Source organism: Herpailurus yagouaroundi, unplaced genomic scaffold (assembly GCF_014898765.1).
Source record: "Herpailurus yagouaroundi ecotype Mexico unplaced genomic scaffold, PumYag 166, whole genome shotgun sequence".
Classification (NCBI taxonomy): Eukaryota; Metazoa; Chordata; class Mammalia; order Carnivora; family Felidae; genus Herpailurus; species Herpailurus yagouaroundi.
The window spans coordinates 13,055,301-13,076,908 of NW_024412407.1; the positions used below are offsets into that span (position 1 = coordinate 13,055,301).

The following is a 21,608-nucleotide window of genomic DNA, read 5'->3' on the forward strand; positions in this document are numbered from 1 at the left end:
TGATAATTTTGTTTCCCGTTGCTTAAATAACACCTATCCCTACATGTCATATAGACCGTAGGCCCCACCAAACTTAGATCTGCCCTTAGAAATAGGTTCAAATTCTGCCCTGCTACTTGCTACTATGTGATCTCAGGTAGCTCAGTTTATAACTTAGGCAACTTCTTTATAATCTTCTTATTTGGAAAATGAATATGCTACATCTCTGTTTCAGAGTCATTGCAAGGATTCGATTACACGCTAAAAATAAAGTGACTTTCATTAGGCCTGCATTCCATAGAACCTATAAATGTTAGTTCCTCTCTTTTTAACATAGATCAAAATAAGACAATTTTAAGATATAAATGTTTCTTATGATTTCAGAGGTAGCATGAAATCACTGCTGAATGTAAAATCAATGTTTTGTCCTGGAATTTGTAGAAGCCTTTAGTGTAGCTACTCTAGATGCTTCTGTGGAGGGTCTCGTGATACCATTTATGCTTTGCTTGTAATTGAATATCTTTTGTTTGTCTCTTTCAACTGAATTCATGCATTTGGCCTTCTTTATCCATGAATGAGAAAGATCTGGTCATCTGTGAAAACCTTATATACTGTATTGAGTTTCCTACAGCTGCTATAACAAAGTACCACAAAGTGTATGGCTTTAAACACTGAAATTTATTCTCTGAGTTTTGGAGGCCAGAGGTTCTGTCATCAGGACTGTGCACCCACTGAAGGCTCTAGGAAAGAATCCTGCCTCACTCCTTCCTAGCTTTTGGTAGCTGAGGCCACCCTTGGAGTGCTGTGGCTTGTAGCTGTCACTCTGTTTTCTCCCTCCACAGTCAATACATGACTTTTTCACCATGTGTCTGTGTGTCTGTGTCCAAATTTCTCTTTTCTTTTTTTTCTTTTTTTTTAATTATTTAAAAATAATTTTTTTGATGTTTATTTTCTTTTTTTTTATTTTATTTTTTTTCAACATTTTTTTATTTATTTTTGGGACAGAGAGAGACAGAGCACGAACGGGGGAGGGGCAGAGAGAGAGGGAGACACAGAGTCGGAAACAGGCTCCAGGCTCCGAGCCATCAGCCCAGAGCCTGACGCGGGACTCGAACTCACGGACCGCGAGATCGTGACCTGGCTGAAGTCGGACGCTTAACCGACTGCGCCACCCAGGCACCCCTGATGTTTATTTTCTGAGACAGACAGAGTGCAAGCAGGGGAGGAGCAGAGAGAGAGAAGGAGACACAGAATCTGAAGCAGGCTCCAGGCTGCAAGCTGTTAGCACAGAACCCCGTGTGGGGCTCAAACTCACTAACCGTGAGGTCATGACCTGAGCCAAAGTGAGACACTTAACTGACTAAGCTACCCAGGTGCCCCTCTATTTTCTTTTCTTTTTTTTTTAAGTTTATTTATTTATTTATTTATTTATTTATTTATTTTTGAGAATGAGAGAGAGAGAGAGTGAGCAGGGGAGGGGCAGAGAGAGAGAGAGGGAGAGAGAGAATCCCAAGCAGGTTCCATGCTGTCAGTGCAGAGCCCGACACTGGGCTTAAGCTCACAAACCATGAGATCATGACCTGAGCTGAAATCAAGAGTTGGATGCTTAACTGACTGTGCCACCCAGGCATCCCTTAATTTCTCTTTCCTTACAAAGTAACCAGTCATTGGATTTAGGAGTCAGCCTGACACAAGATGACCCAATCTTAACTTGATCACATCTGTAAAGACCCTCTATTTCCAAATAAGGTCTCATTCACAGGGGCCTCATGTCAGCATTTCAATATATCTTTTGAGGCTATGCAATTCACCCACAACACATACCAACCATTTACACTATATGAAAGATCTTAAATTAGAAGTGGGAGTGCCCATAGCTGATATTACACTTTTACACTGGAGACAATGTTACACTGAAGATAGTCTCTTAACTAATCCAAGAATATTTTGTCCCAGATTGTCTAAGTAATTGCTTTCTGCTTTATATCTGTATTTTACTCTTTGGAACCTCAAAGAAAAAAAAACATATATATTTGTGCATATATTCTTTTTGATTTTTTTATTTTATATCAAATGACTGCAAAGTGTATGCATCAAAAACAACTAGCATTTTTACTTCTTATCTGTCAAAACACTAAATATCTTCTACATATCAAATTGAGACATTTTAACATTGATATATTTGGTTGCTCTTTCCAGAACTTTCACACTGGATATCTTTGAATTTAAAAATATGGTCCTCAACCCTTACTTTGCTTTAAATGCCATGTATGGGTAAGGATTTTTATGAGAATGTCTTGACAGCAGGCACTGTGACCTATTTGACTGTATCCTACTGCTGAACACAGTCTGGCACATAGTAGGTGGTTGGCGAATGTTTTTCAGTGGAGGGAATGACCCTGACATGGTGATAATGGAATGTTTGCCTGCAGCCACAAAACACCCTCTTCATTCTGTGGGTTTAGAGTAGAGGTGGGGAGTGGAGAATCTATCTTTTTTTTTAATTTTTTTTTCAACGTTTATTTATTTTTGGGACAGAGAGAGACAGAGCATGAACAGGGGAGGGGCAGAGAGAGAGGGAGACACAGAATCGGAAACAGGCTCCAGGCTCTGAGCCATCAGCCCAGAGCCCGACGCGGGGCTCGAACTCAGGGACCGCGAGATCGTGACCTGGCTGAAGTCGGACGCTTAACCGACTGCGCCACCCAGGCGCCCCGGAGAATCTATCTTTTAAGGCATCTATAGACTTGTTCAGAAATGCCCTTGGCATGACTTTTAAACCCAGAGGCGCCTAGGCACTGTAATACTTAAATAAGAAACATTGCTATTAAAGTCAGGGTCCAGGCAGGAGATCAATGGTACGCTTGCATGAGGTGATTGGGAGAGTTTCCTGAAGACAGTATTTACAGACATGTGGACAGCATTTGGAGAATGAAACAAGGTATTGTGGCTGGAGGTGGGGACAGGATTGGTTCCACCTCTAGGCCTCAAGGTACAAAAGGAAGGAACAATCACAGAAACTCCAGAAAGTTTCCAGGGAGGAGCACGGCCAATTCAACTAGTGCCTGTGGAGAAAGAGAGTCAGAGAGTCAGGTGAATAAACACCTGGCCTCCTATTCTTCCTAGTTCTGGATCTTCTGTGGGTGCCTTTCTGGGCCAGACCCAAGTGGAAGTCAGAGGACGATCAACAAAGGGTCACATAACAGGTTGGAAAGGGGAGGAAAGTGAATCTGGAGGGGCAAATGGCAAATTTCTAGCAGGGTTTTATTCTTCATTTTCTTGTTTGACGTATCGATGAAGCAAAAGATAAAGAAATACTTGGCTGGGCACCAGCTAGAGGGCATTTATTTAGTGAATATAGTAAAGGTCTACAACTCAGTGCCAGAGACAACTCAGATATTTTCGGGCCTATAACATCTAAAATTGGTATTCTTGGGGCACTTGGGTGGCTCAGTCGGTTAAGTGTCCAACTCCTGGTTTTGGCTTAGGTCATGATTTCACGGTTTGTGAGTTCAAGCCCACATCGGGCCCTGTGCTGTCAGCATGGAGCCTGCTTGGGATTCTGTCTCTTCATCTCTCTCTGCCTCTCTCTCTTTCCCTCTCTCAAAAATAAATAAATAAATAAACATTTTTTTTTTAAAAAGAAGAAAGAAGTAAACCGGTATTCTCAATAATCCACCCATTCACTATTTACATAGAGAGTGTAAGGCACTAGGTACAATACCGGTGGTAAAAAGACAGACAATACACACAGGCCACTGCATCCACAACGCTTACATTTTTGAGAGGTGGTGGACAATAATAACTGGACAGAGAGCAGGAGAATAACAGGTTATAAGTATCACAAAGCAAATGAATAAGGAAAGAAGACAGAGAATAACTGAGCCACTTTAGAAGACAACAGGGAAACCTCTGAGACACCCAAAGAAAAAGTGGGAGCCGATCCAGTTTGTTCAAACACTGGGTCGTTTACAAGAATCCAATCCAAACACTTGTGAAACTGATTTAGTGGATCCAAAATAGCATTTTCTTTGTATCTAAGTAGATTACGACTGGTCAGAGTACATCCCAGGTACTAAGTGAGAGAGCATTGTTCTGAGACACCCTGCCTCTCATTTACATACGTGCATGGTCTGTGTGTGTGCTGGGTCTTTGATGGAAAATACATTCCTTACACGACCCACAGTCTAACGCTGCAGAGGCTATGATCTCCGATCTGTCACTCATCTCCACCCTCTAAATCTCTTCCAGTGTGCCCTTTGGAACAGGTAGCAGGTCAGTAGCTAACACCCCTTGTTCACTAACTTTTTTCCTCATGATCCCAGCTCCTTTTTTGTCCTAAAGGAAAGCTGGCCATTTCGTGCTGCCGCTGAACACCAGGCAAAGCTCAGGGGTGGAAAGTGTTTGTCTTCCCTCCACTGACTGACCTCAGGGATCAGCAAAGGGGAAGGAGCATGTCTTCCTTGCCCTCCAGTGCTGCTTCCAAACTGTCTCCCTACTTCTCATTTAAATACGCCAGGCCCTTTCAGAGTTTATGCCAACAAACTTCATGAATTGCTACCCTTCCTCCTGGTGTCCTGTGCCAACCTGGCCTCTCCCCTTCCATTCATGACTTTAGTAGCTGCTCCCTTTTTCATCACCACATTGATTCTGGGACAGTTCTTGCTGGCTCAATATCTATTGGGTTGTGCTCTCTAGTACCTTGGCTTCTTAATTCTTTGGCCTCACATTTTTTTTCTTTCTCTTCTTGTTTACTGACACTCATGGTCTGACCTTTGACATTTATAACCATCAAAAATTCATATGCTGCCAGGATCTCTATATCAATCTTCAGACTCTACCACTTCCCACCCATTTAGCTTATTTATTCTAGGTGTCCTACGCTAGCAACTCTTTGCCCTCATTGAGACCTCTAACTCTTTACTGTTTTCTTTTTTGTACAACTATGTATCCCTCTAATTGTCATTGCTATGGTTACATAGCTTAGATTTCACAGCCTGTAACTAAAATCACTTTCTAAAAAGAAAAATGCCTTAACTATTAGGCATCTTCCTCCTTCCTTCAATTCCTGCTCAGGAAGGCTCCAATTCTGGTAAATCCCAGCTCTTTCCCTACCGACACTTGAGCAAATAAATGTTGCTGGAATAAACACAACAATACTAACTGGTCTCACCTTATATTCATGACTGCAATACTCAACCGAGGCCTCCGCTTTGGCCAGGAACCCTACATACTACCCTATAATGTTTGCTCTCCTATTCTCTGCAACAATGATTTCAAACTACCTCCCTTTCCTAGAGCTCCAACACTCTACCTTCCTTCCTTATTCTTGGCCTAAATCCCCAAGGAGAAAATAGAATTAGGCAGTAACTCCCACAACTTCATACCCCCAAACCTACCACTCTCCTGGCATCCATAGCAACGCTCTGTGCTATTTGTCCTGCTACCATACATGAAGCGCCCCCACTCAATGCAGGGCCACTCCTTTCCTCCTCCCGTCCCCACTGCTGTCTAGCACTGTCTCAAGAAAGTCACTCCTACGACTATCTCCCCTCTCTCCTGCATCGTCCCTTTCAATGTCTCTACTGGTTCACTTTTTCATTCTCATCGGTGCATGCATTGTAGGAATTTGCTCGTGAAGCTCTTCCAGCCTATTTTTGGTCTTCTCAACAATAGAATCTTGAAAAGGCTGCACCAATCTAATTCCTCCACCAAATCATGTCTTATTTTTGTCTGAACTTGCTCCAATAGGGTTTCTGTTTCTATCACCAATGTATAAAAGTCTCCCTCATTTCCAAACCCAGTGTTTATACATGTGTCCTTATCTGGCTCAACTTCCCAAACTATTCTATTCTGTTAAACAATCCCTCCACCTTGAAACCTTTTCTTGGCTTCTGAAATGTCACATTCTAGTGTTTTTCTTCTACCATACTGTCACTCTTTCTCAGTTTTTTTTTTTTCTGACTTTTTTTCTCCTTGTCCTAATATCCAATGGCTCAGGGCATAGCTCAGGACATGTATTTCTATCTATGCTTCTGTCTAGGTAATATCTTGCAGCTCAGGACTTAGTACTATCTACACAATGATTTATATCTTCACTCCACATTGCTCTCCTGGACTGCAGACTCAAATATTTAACTACCCACTTGACATACCCACCTGGATGTCCAATAGGCATCTCAAGCTCAGAACAGTCAAAACAGAACCCTGAATTCTCCCCACTGAGCCCCACACTTGTTCTTCTAACAGTCATACTCATCTCAGAAAAGTGTATCTTCATCTACTCAATTGCTTAAGCCTGAAACCTAGAAATCATTCTTGCTTTCTCTTTTTTCTCCCTCATCTCTCTCCAATCTACTAGCAAGGCTTTTCTCTATCTCCAAATGTTTCATTTCTTGCATCAACATTATTACCATCCTGGCAGGAAAGTTTCTGTCTTCTCTACTTTGAGCTATTTTAGGTTATTATCTATGATCTAGTTTCCTTGCTTCTTTGTTTTCTCACTACAATCTATTTTGCAAGTGAAACTGATTCTTCAATACTTAAATCAGAGAATATCACTGGATAATTTAATAAACTTTAGTGGCTTATGATTTAATTTAAAATGAAATAACCTGGCATAAAGGCCCTACTTCACCTGGCCCCTGCATCCTTCTCTATGTCGCCTCTTAATATTTTTCCTTCTCTCATTAAGCTCCAATCACTTTGACCTTTCTGTGTCTTTGACGTGCTAAATTTATTTCTTCCTTCAAGTTCAGCTTGAAAGTTTCCTCCCTATATCTTCACCAGTTTTTCTTGTCACTAAGATCTTAGCTTAGCTATTATTTCTTTATAGAGGCCTTCTCTAAACCCCCAATCCAAATTAGTCCCCAAGACATTCTTTACTACATCCCTTTGATTTATTGTACTATAGCCTAATCACTATTTGATGGCTTCTTGTTTTTGTTATCTATCCTTTGCATTAGGATGTTGGTTTCCTGAAATCAGCCTGCAGTTTTATTTCTTACCCTTGAGCTCTCTGAACCTTCACAATGCCTCCCATGTTGTAATTCTGTGATGCAGTTTGATATTTCAATGAATGGATCAGGACTCCCTCTGTTCAGTCTGATCCATTGCTCCCTTCATGGCTTTCTTTACATCTTTCTTCCTCATAGCAGGTGCACTAGAGAAACTCCCAAGTATAGATTCAATGGCAAGAAGTCTCTTGTTCTATTTCTCTCTTTCTCTTTTAAGTCAAATTCTAGATTAGGGGATGGGATGTTTATTCATTCAACATGAATCAGGTAAGCACTCCGGTCTAGTGACCCATCATTAGAGGTGCACTTGTAGACATATTGCAAAAATATGGCTTCTGGGGGACCAGCTCCTATGTATAGAACTATCAAGGGAGGGAGATAGTATTAAAGGGCTCATTATGAACTGGGTAGGCACTTCAAAATTATCTTTGTGACCGAAGCTAAATTCCTTCATGCTTCATGTCTTTGTGCCTATTTTTTGTTTGTTTTTGCTTTTGTTTTATTAGAGACAGAGCACGTGAGCAAAAGAGGGGGAAGTTCAGAGAGAGAAGGAGAGAAAAGGAAAGAGAATCTTAAGCAGGCTCCATACTCAGCTTGGAGCCCTTCACAAGGCTTGATCCCATGATCAGACTATGAGATCATGACCTGAGCCAAAATCAAAAGTTGAAAGCTTAACCAACTGAGCCACCCAGGTGCCCCTGTGCCTATTGTTTTATCTGTCTGGCTTGTCTCCGTTTGACACCACTGCTTCCTCTTCAACTATGTCTCTACAGCCCTTGTCTGTCCTTGATGGCTGATGTCTAACATTCTCACTGGATCTTATTCGTGTTATTTGCTCATATATCTGGCCCCCCCCCTTTGTAAGTTGTCTATACCTATATCATAAGACTAATGGCATCACTACAGAATTTTGTTAACATGCTTGTCTTTCCAACTAAACATATTGCTCTTTAAGGCTATAGGTCATGTCATAATTTTTGCATATCCATGGCTGTGCAGTGTGGAAGGTCCTAGTTAGTACCATTTCTTCACATGTGGCAGAACAAGTATGCAGGCAGAAAATTAAATTCCACACAAGTTTGGTAGCAGTGTATGGAACAGTAGAGCCAAAGAGGAAATATAAAAGAGGGTGAGAAAAAGGAAGTTTTTGATTTAGGGATGAAACGATTTGGGGAGCATGACATTGGAACAGAGACTACATGAGCTGAAGAGAGAAAGAATAAGCTAGCTTTATTGAAGGAAGAAAGGGGCATACTGGGGACATGACAATCTTGCTGCCTAGCAATCTTCTTTTAACATCTCCCCCAAAACATCTGAGCAAAAAAAAAAAAATACCAGAAATGTGATCAGTTTATAAAAAGTACATGAAATCAGTAATATAAATTGGGAATTATTAGTCATTGTTTTATGTATTCTTTTCAGTGGAAATAGTTCTAAATTATCAAATTATATATGCAACAGTGCTATATATGCAACTATATATGCTGCTTAGGGCGAGTTTTTGCTACTGACAAAGGACAAACTGACCCATTTGAACTTTAATGAAAGATATATTAGAATAAAAAGAATGACATGTGAATTGAATAATTGAGCATATAAAAAAGAAAAATCAAAGAAAAAGGAAAAAGCGGGTGATCTTCATGAACACCAGGTGCACATGGTCCAGTCTTTTAATGGTTTTGACACTGTGTTTTATGGGAACCCTAGACAGACTATGTGGTCTTGAATCTGGCTGTGACACTTCCTAGATGTGAATTGGGGTAATTTGCTCAACCTCTCTAAGCCTTTCCTCGGTAAAATGAGGTTTTTGAGAGGATGGAGAAAAATTCATCTAAAGATTGTATTAGCCAAATCTTTTGGATTGCAAGAAACTCAACAAAAATCAGCCCAACTAAAAAGAAAAAGAAAACATGGTGACTCATGTAACTTGGAGGTCCAAGCAGTGTTAGAAACAGACTCAAGCAATTTTGCATAGGTTTTTCTGTGGGCTTAAATCTCAGGCAGGCTTTTTCTATGTGAACAGAAAGAGGCATGCTGTAGCCTCCAACTTGTATTCTTATATCTCATAACCCAAAGGGAGTTGAGATCTTCCCTCTTAGTTTTTAGAAAGACTCTAAGTCGCATGCCTGCCCTTATACTCATCACTATATCCTGCAGAGCAGCAAACTGCAGGTGAATGGTAGTCTTATATACATCTCTAGGAATGGGTGGACCATCATGATTGACAGTCCCACCAGGAACACATGGGAGACAGAAAAGACAGTTCCCTGAAGAAGGGGATAAAGGTAGACAAAAGCATAGCATCCGCCACTTAATAAATTGCCTTGTCTGTGAGAAAAGGACTTGGAAAGGAAAATGTATATTAAGCAGGCAGAAAATGTCAACCATTCTTCTCTCTCCCCCCTCCTTTCTTCCCTCTATCTACTTTCCAAATTTTCTCTTGATTATTTGAGTCAAACTGCATTTTAATTGGAAATCATTTTAATTCTTCATCTGTCTTTGGCAAAGCTTTGCTAAGTGCAATCCTAGCTGAAACTTTACAGTGATTACAGTTAGAAAGTTATACAGTGTGATAAATTTCTGTGGTGCATTATCATCTAGCATCGGGCAAACAGAAATTAAGTTGTAGGAGCCAAAGGAGTCAAGTTTAATAAATGCAATTTCTTCTCACGGGAGTCATGGCTCATGGTGTCAACATTTACAAATATTTCTGCTTTGATGATGCAGGTAGGTGGCAAAACATTAAAATAGTTTGTTTCCTCTAAAATATTTAGAGATTATTTGGTCCAAAAGACAAAAATAAGCAAAGTAGAAGCAGAAACTTGTTCTCTCTTACTGGTCTAACAGTGTGCTGTCTGAATTATGCTAGGCACCTTGAGTGTAGTCCCCCAAGTGGTGGTGGGACTCTTTAAACTGAGCGGGAAACTTTCCACTGCACACCCTTCAACCTGTAATTTTAAATCTTTGTAATATGAGAATATGTGATAATATTAAAACATTTTGCTTGCAATGTTCCTTTCAAGACTGATTCCCATTATGTTTTATAAACACTAGCTCGTTAACTTTCATAAAAGCCCTTTGAGGTATGTTTTCAAATTTCTTCCTTGTTTCTCCACCATCAAAGAAGTCTACATTTTCTCCCAAACTTGAAGAACACTGCTTCCATTTTCTATAGTGATTTTTTTGAATGAAATATCCATAAGATAAAACTTTTAATAAAATAAGATGTGAGATGTAGAATTATCTCCTCTGTTACATGTAGGCAGGTTTGGGGCATTTTGAATAATCAGCAAGGAATTTCTTCTGATATTTAAAGAGAAAATAGTGGCAGCTAATGAGCAGAAGAAATCCTAATCTGAGATTTATGTGGGTAGCTGGATGGGATTGGAATTGGTGGAGGCACAAATGTGTGGTATGTGACCAGGTGAGCATATTGATTTCTTTCCCTGAATCTCCTCCTTAAAAAGATACTGGCAGCCACATGAAAGAGCCTCAAAATTGAAACTATGCCAGTGAGAAATGACATATGATATATTTTTTGTTTACCTATGTATTTGAGAGGGAGAGAGAGAGAGAGAGAGACAGAGAGACAGAGAGCGCGCGCTCACAAGCACAGGTGGAGGAGGGGCAGACAGCAAGGGACACACAGAATCTGAAGTGGGCTCCAGGCTCCCAGCTGTCAGCTCAGAGCCTGGGATTGAACCCGTGAATAACACATAATGTATTTTATTTTATTTACAAATTCTTCCCCATTGTCTTGATTCAACTAGGGAACTAGGAAAAAAACAGGATTGCCTCACTTTCTTAAATTAGCAATCTTCACAAAACCTTGTCAGACAGAGTTTGTGCAAATAAAACTTCCCTGGGACAAGGTTATGAAATGCAATATTACCAATCTAAAAATGCAACACAAAGATAAATTAAAAATTCTGACATTTTAAAAGCACATGATATAAAAAATAAAGGCACATGATAGAGTCAATATTAAAGAAACAGTTTGGGTTAGTTAGAAATGCACTTGGCTGGAAGATATGAGCTGGGTAAATCTGGCTAGCACGCCTTTAACTTAGAACTAATCAAGGTATATACCTGAAGCTGTCTTTATCTGCAAAATAAGTGGGTCGCTGTCATGATCTGGGGATCTACTCTAGCTCCAACGTGGACTGGAAAGTACTAGTGAGCAAAGGATTTAGTCTATCCCCTGCTTCCTCATTTGTAAAATGGAAGCATTAACTGCCTTAAGGGTCTCACATAATTATTGTACAATTAAATAGAATTATGCATACGAATGCCTTTTTCAAATTAGAAATCTACTCAAAATTTAAGTTATCATTATTATTAAAGATGAGTGAAATAGATAATTACTCAGAGGATCGAATGTTAATCTTATAACGTCTAAGAAATCCATCATTGGGAGTTGTCATTTGAAAATTCATCGTATGGAGTATCAGCAACATTCTATCATTATTGCTTTATCTTTTTGCTCTTTAATTTATCCTCAGTATTTTCTAACCTGTACCCTGTACTCTGCTGCCTATCCTGTCACTTTTTATCTAATTACCTGGTAAATATTCATCCATTCTTTTTTTTACATCAATACATATTGAGCTCTTTCTGGGTGCCAAGTGGTATATCCTTTTGTATATTTTGTGCCCATAAAAAGTTTTATGTGTGATTACTTAATCGCTGCAAAGCGTTCACCATATTCACACATTCAAATTTCCACTCTTCTAATTTTACATAATTAGTGCTTTTGTGCTTAAGCTATTCTCAACTGAGGCTATCATTTTTCCTTTTCATATGCTTTTCTTTCATTTCTTTTTAACTTTAATTCCTTATATCTCTTTCTTGTAACCCACTTTGTGGATCAAAAAACATTTACTGAGCACCTAGTAAAAGGCTAGGTGCTAACTGCTGAAATGAGAATTCTTGGAGAGCTTACCCTTTACTCCTTGTACAGAGCTTACTAGAAATGAGTAAGATTATTCTCAACGATAGCAAAACATAATCAGGCTTCGATAGAGGTATATTTTAGGTGTAATAGATGCACAGTGGAGAGTTGACTCAATTAGATAGGTAGATGAAGAGAAGACTCCTGAAGACACAGATATACACATTAAGGTTTGAAGGATGGCTAGCATTTGGCTAAACAAATATGATGGTAAAGGTATTCTAGGAAATGACAAGTAAATGCAAAGAGTGTAATTCCCTTGAAAGATATACAAGTAGATTGATTAATAGATCTGAGGAAAAAATAGGCTCTGCAGGGAGGGATGGGAAATGGGATATGAGATTCTGGGTACAAAAACAGCTGGCTTCTTGTGTCGTCACATAGTCTTTCTCTAGGCACATGCAGACAGAGAGAGAAAGAACTCTGGTATCTCTTCCTGTTGTTATAAGAATAAAAGTTCACCCAGATTAGGGCTACATCTTTATGACCCAATTTAACTTCAATTACTCCTTTAAAGACCTTTTTTCCAAGTATAGTCACGTTGGGGCTTAGGGCTTCAATATGTAAATTGTGGCTACACAATTCAGTCATTAACACAGAGGATGAAATTCATAGCTCCATATAAATTGAAATGATGTAGTATAGAAATTACCTATTAATTATAAATATGGCTGTACTCTGCCATATTCAAAAGGGAAGGACATTTCAAAGGTAAAGCTTTATATTGGAAAATCTTTTGGAGCATATTGATGTCCCAATATCAACTGGAGGCCCTTGGCCAACTTACAGCCATATATAACGGGGATGGGGGAAAGCTGGTAGAATGTCCCTTGCCACACTACTTTGTGAGTTCTTTCTTATCTCAGTAACTTTTTTCACCATCACTAAGGAAGATATTTCTCTGATCGTAACACTCACAAGAGTAGTGATTCTTACCTGCCCTAGTTTCTGGTCAGGGTGAAGCATGATAATCGCCATACTTTGAACCACACTAAAACCTCAAGGCTCTCCCATTGGGGCAAATAGGAGACATCCACCTCAAATTTCTGCACACACTGGAGACTCAGGCTCACACCTGAGCCTGCACACACTTTCATAATTCACAAAGTGCTTTCACAGATATTATCATTTAAAGCTTAAGTTATTCCTGTGGGATATGTAAAGAAAAATATCCCAATTTTTATAAAGCATAAAGAACTCTCTTCATGAGTAGAAGCAGAATCTAAACCTAGTTTTTCTAATTGCAGCCCCAGTACTTCTTAGAACTCACTTATGAATATTCTACTAATGCCTTTCCATTCAGAGGCTTGCTGCTTTTTCAGTCTCCTTTAACTTTCTTTTTAAAAAAAAATTTTTTTTCAACGTTTATTTATTTTTGGGACAGAGAGAGACAGAGCATGAACGGGGGAGGGGCAGAGAGAGAGGGAGACACAGAATCGGAAACAGGCTCCAGGCTCTGAGCCATCAGCCCAGAGCCCGACGCGGGGCTCGAACTCATGGACCGTGAGATCGTGACCTGGCTGAAGTCGGACGCTTAACCGACTGCGCCACCCAGGCGCCCCCTCCTTTAACTTTCTACCCAACTCTACAAGAAGAAATATGATCAAAGGAAACACAAATGCCAGAGTATTTTTTTAAATGAGAATTATTTTTTAATTGTTATTACACAAATGACAGAGTATTTTTTTAAATGAGAATTATTTTTTAATTGTTATTTCTTTTCTAAAAGCAAAGGGGATTACCAAAATTGAGATCCAGAATTCAGCTAGGCTTCAAGGAGAAGTATTCTCTGACATACTTTATAGTAACCTTTATAAAAATTCAAGCTTATGGAAATTCTCGGCTTAAACTATTCCTATGCTTACCCTATATCTACATCTAGAATATAATTCATTCTTACTAGAATGCTAAGTGAAATATGACTTTGTCTGCCTCTCAAGCTTTGCCACCTTTGTGGTCTAACTTTGACGTTCTTCTTCAAAGCCAGTATACTTTTTTTTTTTTTTTTCCCCCAATACCTCTTCATCCTTCAGGAATCAATTCCAACATCACCTTCATTTGAGAAATTTATCTTTGGGTATTTCAAAAGAATTGAATTGTGTTTTCCTCCCTACCCATTTAACATATTTTCCCTCTCTCTCTCACTATATGGAAGGGCCCAAGAGGGCTAGGCACTCTGTTCTGTGCAATTTTGTATTCCAACCCTTTACTTTAGATACTTCATAATTTTGTTAAACCAAGGAATAAATGAACTTAATACAATGATGCAGCCTGGGTATACAGAGGCAACATATTGTCAAGACGTAGAAGAATAGGCTTTAGGACCAGATCTACTCACATTTCCTGGGATTGAGCCCTGCACTGGGCTCTGCATTGACAGCACAGAGTCTGCTTGAGAGTCTCTCTCTCCCTCTCTCTCTGTCCCTCCCCTGCTCGTGCTCTCACTCTCTCTCTCTCAAAGCAAATAAATAATTTTTTAAAAAGAACCAGGTCTATATTTGAATCCCACTTTTGACATTGATTAGCTAATATTAACTATGGAAAAATGACCTTATCTCTCTCTGTTTCAACATCTGTAAAATAGGAATAAGTTAGGGAGCCTAAGATGCTGAGCACTATGTCGGGCATATTAAGTATCCAACATCTGCCAGGCACTGTTTTAATTTTAAAAACATTATATGTATTAAGAAAATAGCCAAGAGGGTACAGTTGGTATACAGCAACTCTAAATAAGGGAAATGGACCAAAGACGTTCCTTAAGAACACAGAGAAGGAAGTTTCACATGGTGTGCCATATTACAACGCTTTGAGAAACTGCTATCCCACAAGAAACCCAGGCTTTATGATGGATGAGGTGGCCGCCAAAGGACCCGAAGTGAAACCAAGCAGCAAATGAAACTGGTTTTGTTAAAAAGAGTAAAAAGCTATTAATCAGCTCTAATCCAAATCTAAGGGAGATCTGTACGGGAGAGCATTGTCGCTACTGGTCACCTAATGAGCTTTGTAGTCCAACTTCCCACAGAGCTAGTGATCACAGCTGGCTTAATTCTTTTAAACACAAAGTATACATATTATTTATTAAGTTATGTTCCCCCCATTCTGTATTATCACCCCCTCATCCACAAAAACCAGCCATTAAGCCTCTATCTGGAGGCTATGGAGAGGATTGTGTCCTTTATTAAAGCATAAGATATTATGGGAAAAAAATTAAACACCTCCAAAAAGATATGGAGACATTCCATTGTGTATGTCTTTTCTCATTTCTGTTTTATAAAATTAAAATTGTTGCTATCACTGCTAAACAATGCCTTTTGTAGTGTTCAAATCTCAGCAATGTAAATAAAACAAAACTTCCATATAATTTGTAGCAATTTATCTTAGGATTGTAGCTGGACTGGTTTTTAACAAACGTCAGCATTTTACTCTTTTTTAATTTTTTTTAGTTAAAAAACATTTTTTTGATGTTTTAATTTAAAAAAAAATTAATGTTTTATTTATTTTTAGACAGAGAGAGACAGAGCATACGTGAGGATGGGGCAGAGAGAGAGGAAGACACAGAATCTGAAGCAGGTTCCAGGTTCTGAGCTGTCAGCATGGAACCCGATGCGGGGCTCAAACTCATGAACTGTGAGATCATGGCCCCAGCCAAAGTTGGATGCTCAACCAACTGAGTCACCCAGGTGCCCCAGCATTTTACTTTTAAAAAAAGTATTTGCTAACAAATTAATACTATAAATCAAATGTCAGGTTGGAAATTGGACAAATTTCAGAGACTCCATTCACCAAAGGAAATTTAAAATATTTGCTTATATATGGTGTGTAGTCAGGGCCAATCAACCCCATCACCATCATCAGTATCAGTCTTTGAGGACTCTCTGTTATACTTGAAAATACTATTAGACAAACACATCAAGTTAATATCCGACTTTTAGAAAACAAAACAAAACAAAACACACCATTGTACACCCAAAACACACAAAATAATATTTGTACATTTAAAGATTATCAGAAAAAAACCCAAATGAAAAGAAATACTTTTATTTTTATTTAGTTATTTATTTTTACTGAAGTATATTTGGCACCCGATGTTACATTAGTTTTGGGTGTACAGCATAGTGATTCCACAACTTTATACATTATCCTATGCTTACCAGAAATACTTTTCAAATATTTGTAGCAGAGATACATTTTAGAGGGCAAATGGTGTAGAAAAAGAAAGAGAGAGAGAAGAAAAGAAAGAAAGAAGCGAAATTCAATTTTCTGACCTGCTTGAAATAAACTTCCATGTCATTGACACTGCAAAATGGATGTTGACTGATGATCAGAGGCAACAGCTAAGGTTTTCGTGCCTTTTCTGTCAGGGAATGAATTTTTCACTACACACACTCTCACATGTGGTCATTTTCCAAGGGGGCAGAATCCCAATCTGAGGTGACTCTGTCATTCAGTAGTCAATGCTGAGGACCAGCCTGGCTGGGGGCCCTTAGTGCATCACTTGGTACCCTAAGGCTCTGGAAATCAATTTGCCCCAATACCTCCTCTCTCCTTGTCCATGGAAGCTGCTCCCAGACTCTCTCTCTCTCTCTCTCTCTCTCTCTCTCTCTCTCTCTTGTGTGTGTGTGTGTGTGTGTGTGTGTGTGTGTGTGTGTGTGAGACTGGGGTTGGCAGATCTCCTGTCCTAACTTCTTTGGTGCCCTGAGATCAGAATAGCTTCAGAGTGCATCTGCTCTCAGCTCCAGCATCTTCCTCCCAGGGCATCTTACACAGCCTGGCCACAGGGCATCTTACACAGCCTGGCCACATGCTTGTGCTTGAAATTTGAACAGGGACAGGGGACACCAGAGTGTGGGAGGAAAAAGATGGATGGACAGTACAGTGAGAATCAACCCGCATTACCACATCCACCTGAAGGCTGGTCACATTTTATTTTTTTAATTTTTTTTAATGTTTATTTATTTTTGAGACAGAGAGAGACAGAGCATGAACGGGGGAGGGGCAGGGAGAGGGAGAGACACAGAATCCGAAACAGGCTCCAGGCTCTGAGCGGTCAGCACAGAGCCTGACACGGGGCTCGAACTCACAGACCGCGAGATCGTGACCTGAGCAGAAGTCGGCCGCTTAACCGACTGAGCCATCCAGGCGCCCCTGGTCACATTTTAAAGGTAAGTGAGAAGACAGCAATGAGTTTTGAGATATGGCTGTAATAATTGGAATAAATTAGAAATCACTGAGTATTTCTTTTAAAAGGCAAATGATGCTAATAGATCAAGCTTCGGAGTAGAGACACGAAAAGAAAATTCTGATTTGAAGTGCATCTGAAGTGTCTAAAGCCGTCGGTTTAAATGCTGCTTCGCTTTTTAAAATCCCCTTTAAGTAGAAGCTACTATATAAGAAACTAGCCTTCGCTATATTTCTTTTGAAATGAAAATCTTACCCAGAGTCTTCGCCGAGTTTGAGAGGCTTGTTGGTGTGGGCGGGCGGAGGGGCAGAGGCAGGCTGGGGAAGCAGGACTCTGCAATTCTCAATCTTCATCCAGAGTAATGCCACTTAGGTATTTTCTATATTGAACTTCCCAGTACATTTCTGAAGAAAGGACGTTGTCTGAACAAAAGAGAGGGAAAAAGAAAACGTGGGTAAAAAACTGCTCTAGGAGTCAGAGAAATGACAGATTCGATTAAAAGGTAGATCCTACCACACATTGAAACAACCTACAAAGCTAAAAGCAGGATGAAGATGAAATTCGTAAAACTAGCAATCAATCTATACTGGTGGTACTCTTAGAGCATAACATTTCATGGCCAAGCATTTTTTAAATAAGCAACTCAAAGCTATCTCTGTAGGTAGAAAATTCAGTATTCAATGATTTTAGGGGAAAATGGGATTACAAATTATTATTCCTTTTATATATCCAAGTGTATTTTTCTATACCCTATCTTTTCCCATGATGGTTTCTTTAAAGAGAGAAGTGCACTTTATTTACAACCTATAATGTTCACACCTAAGCAATACTCCACATCCAATTATTATTTTTAATAATCCTGTTATTAAAATTATAAAGAAAATGAAGAAGAGGATAAGAAATGCGGTTGAGGGAAAAGAATTATCTAGTAAAAAGTCATCTGTGGCATCAAAGGAAGCTCTGTTGGAAGTCTTATTTTCCATGGAGCCCGATGCGGGGGTTTCTCTGAACCTCAGTTTCTTCATCTGTGAACTGAGGTTGACGATAATCTTTAACATGGAATGCTAGGTACTTTCCTAAGCATGTAGCACTTATTAATTCAACTCTCACACAACTCTGTGAGTTGGTTGTTATTATTCCCATCTTTCAGATGAGAAATCTGGAGGCCCTGGCAATGTGACCAAGGTCACATAACCAATGAATGGGAAAGCTGGGGTCCAACCCAAACTGCCTGATTCCCAGGCCACACACTTGACACCTACCTTATACTGTCTTTCTGGGATGTGAGCCCAGACATTAACTACAGTCTCTACTCTTTACTCCGAGGTTAATCAGTTATTTAATCATCCATTTTATAGATGTTGATTTGCATGTATTATGCATCAGCTACTCTCCTAAGCAATAAGAGATAGCTAGGAAAAAAAACCCAAAAACAAGAAAATGGTTATTCTCATAATGCTTGTGTGATAGCAGGGGGACACAAAATAATAAAAATCAATTTGATATGATTGGTGATAATAAGTGCCAAGAAGAAAAATAGAAAAAGGGGACTGGGATGACAGGAGCAGTTCCTAGTTAGACTGGTTTATGTAAAGAAGGACTTGATCTAGAAGGTTTACTTGACAGGGTGATGTTTGACAGGACTAAAGTGAGTACACTTTCTGAGCTGTTATGTGGATTGCATGAGACAGGTATATAAAAATACTGAAGACAGTGCCCACCACATAGTAAGGACTGGCTAAATCGTATTTTCTTCTCCCCTTCAAGTTAAAAGAAACTGAGAAGGGAAATTGAGTCCAGTAAGGAAGATAAACTGTTGAGGAGAACTTTCTTCCAACTTTTTTTTTTTTTAACAACAAAAAGTAAACATGATCACAGGTCCCAAACATTCTTGAACATTCAAATTTATAAAAACAAAGGTATTGCAAGCCGAGACAGGAAGTATCAGCCCTGTGTGCTGTGTGTGAGAGGGACAGAAAGAGAGACACAGAGAAACAGCATAAAAGGACAGAAGAAAAATTGATAGGAACATTCAATGGTTTCAGCAGAAAGTGCTGACAGACTTTTGAGCATTTCAGTACATGAAGTATCTAATGTGCTAATAAATAATGTTTCTGGCAGGTCCAAATTCAGAACTTTTGTGTAGAGATGGAAAGATGAGAATTTGACTATTCTGGATTCCTTCCAGCTCAATTAATGCCATATATATCATATGGCTCACCCAGATCCATAAATCACAGCTACAACTACCATTACTTTTTTAATGGTGCCATGACTATCACAATGCCATGCAGAGAAATTGATTCCTTTGGGAAAGTTATGTGAACACTAAATTTTATAATGACTAACTGGAGAGTAAACATGGGAAGATAATAGCTCTAAGCTTCTTGTGATAATATATAACTGTAACTATGATATCAAAGCCTCTAACTTGCCTGAGTCCACACAGTGCATTCAGGAAGTCTTCATTTCACAGTTCCGGTATTTGATTAAAGTGAAATTTGTTTAAACGTCCACCTGAAATTTAATACAGAATCCAGGTGCAGGGACTGTAAAATGGTAGTTATTTTGGAGTTCTTGGCACGGACAGGTGGATCAGATCAAGTTAGTGTTAACTTATGTTATTCCAGTGCTGTTAATTAAGGTTTGCAGCCACTTGCTGATATTCACACCCATCATATTCAATCTGTACATGTGTAGTTAATAGATATAATGCAGGGAAGTTTGAGTAATGGAAGTTGATGGATATAAATGTGCTTCTGTTTCTCAAATGGTGAGAAAAGTTCTTTGTAGGAGGCAACAACTGAGGAAACTCTAATCCTGTAGACTGTTCACTCTTCCATTTACTTCAGCTCTTGATTAAGCTTCTGGCTTCCCTAGTGATGCTTCTTGCCAGGAAATGGGGTGCTGCAGGGAGACCGCACCCTCTGATGTCCTCCTCCCTCTCCTTCGCCATCTTGTCTCTTCCTTCACCCAATACTTTGAACTTAGCTTTTTTATTTCTTTTATCTTTTTTTTTTTTTGAGAGACAGAGAGAGAGAGAGAGAGAGAGAGAGAGAGCAAGAGCGAGCATGAGCAGGGGATGGGCAGAGAAAGACAGAGAATCCCAAGCAGTCTCCATGCTGTCAGTGCAGAGCCCAATGTAGCGTTCAAACTCACCAACTGTGAGATGACCTGAGCCGAAACTCACCAACTGTGAGATGACCTGAGCCGAAACACTTAACTGACAGAGTCACCCAGGCGCCCCGAAGCCTAGTTTTTGCAAACCTTCACATGTCCTGTGCTGAAGTCCATGCTGATGCGCTGTTCCAGACTGCTGCTCAGATAATTTTATCTTAGAAAGTAATTCCCCAGTTTAAAGGCACAAGGCATGCAACATTTCAGTTTCCTTCTAAATCTTTTTCCTCTGACTTCATGCCATGGCCCTTTAAAAATAGATCAAATTAGGGTTGTAAAACTGGAAACTGTCAGAAGGACTGTCAGAAGGAACCATGTGACACTCCTGTCAGTGTCCCTATTCTTCATCTCCTGTCTAGATCTTCCCATAGAAACCAGGCCTACATTTGTTTTTGAAAGAGATGGCAGACAGTGTCACAAATAGTATTCCGCATAATTGCAGAATGAATTCATTTTTTGGAAGCACATTATTATTTTACTTAACAGGCAAAATAAAATATGAACAATAAACACAATCCCTCAAATCAAGCTCTTTACAAGGGATAATTTCTGAGTATAGATCCAGCCATACCCTTTCCAAAAGAATAGATTATGTGAGACTTTAAAGCAACAAGTCTTTCTCATTAACAGAAAAAGCAGAGTCGATATGTCTGCTTTCTTCTTAAAGATATCATTTGGCTTTATATGAATTTCATATTTCAGTAACCACGTAACCAAAACTATAGTGGCTTATTCCACTGTGCATGATAAGGGTAATAGTATTGTAACTATAGAAACAACTTTTGATCAAAAATATTGTTGAGACACAGACCTTTCCAGGGGTGTTGTGTTGTACGTTCACACCCTTTCCATGTATGGTATGACTTGTTTTCAGTTCTGAAAAATCTAAATATAAATAATGCATACTGTGCACATACCACATAGTTTACTGAAACAGATGGATGGTTTGAATTTCAGGAAGCCACACTTCTGAGTTTAGAGCCATGGATCACTAATATACTTGATCTATGGATCACTAAAATATTTAAATCATATCTTAACCCTCAAAAGAAACTTATTGAGCCTCATCATAAAATTCAAAAAGGACAATTTGTTACGCTAAATAAGCATTATTTCCTTTACTGTGGTGGCTTAAGCCTACAAATTTGACTCAAGTAAAGTTTCTTTTTTTCCATTGATACTCATTGTAGTTTTGGAGGTATGATCCTAGGTCTCATAGGCTTTTGTCAAGGGAGATACTGGGAACGTCTGTGACTTTGAATATTCAATAGAAGTGGCTCTGTTGTGTTTTCAGACTCTGAATCAC

General features: G+C 39.2%; 1 protein-coding gene across 1 annotated transcript in view; it reads right to left on the reverse strand.

Moving 5' to 3' along the window:
- Positions 1-21,608, reverse strand: part of LOC121039022 (PDZ domain-containing RING finger protein 4-like) — a 71,330-nt gene that overhangs the window by 35,307 nt on the left and 14,415 nt on the right. Inside the window, exon 3 of the mRNA XM_040489032.1 lies at positions 17,381-17,547. The gene's annotated coding sequence lies outside the window, so the exon portion shown is untranslated. The remainder of the gene's footprint in view (positions 1-17,380; positions 17,548-21,608) is intronic.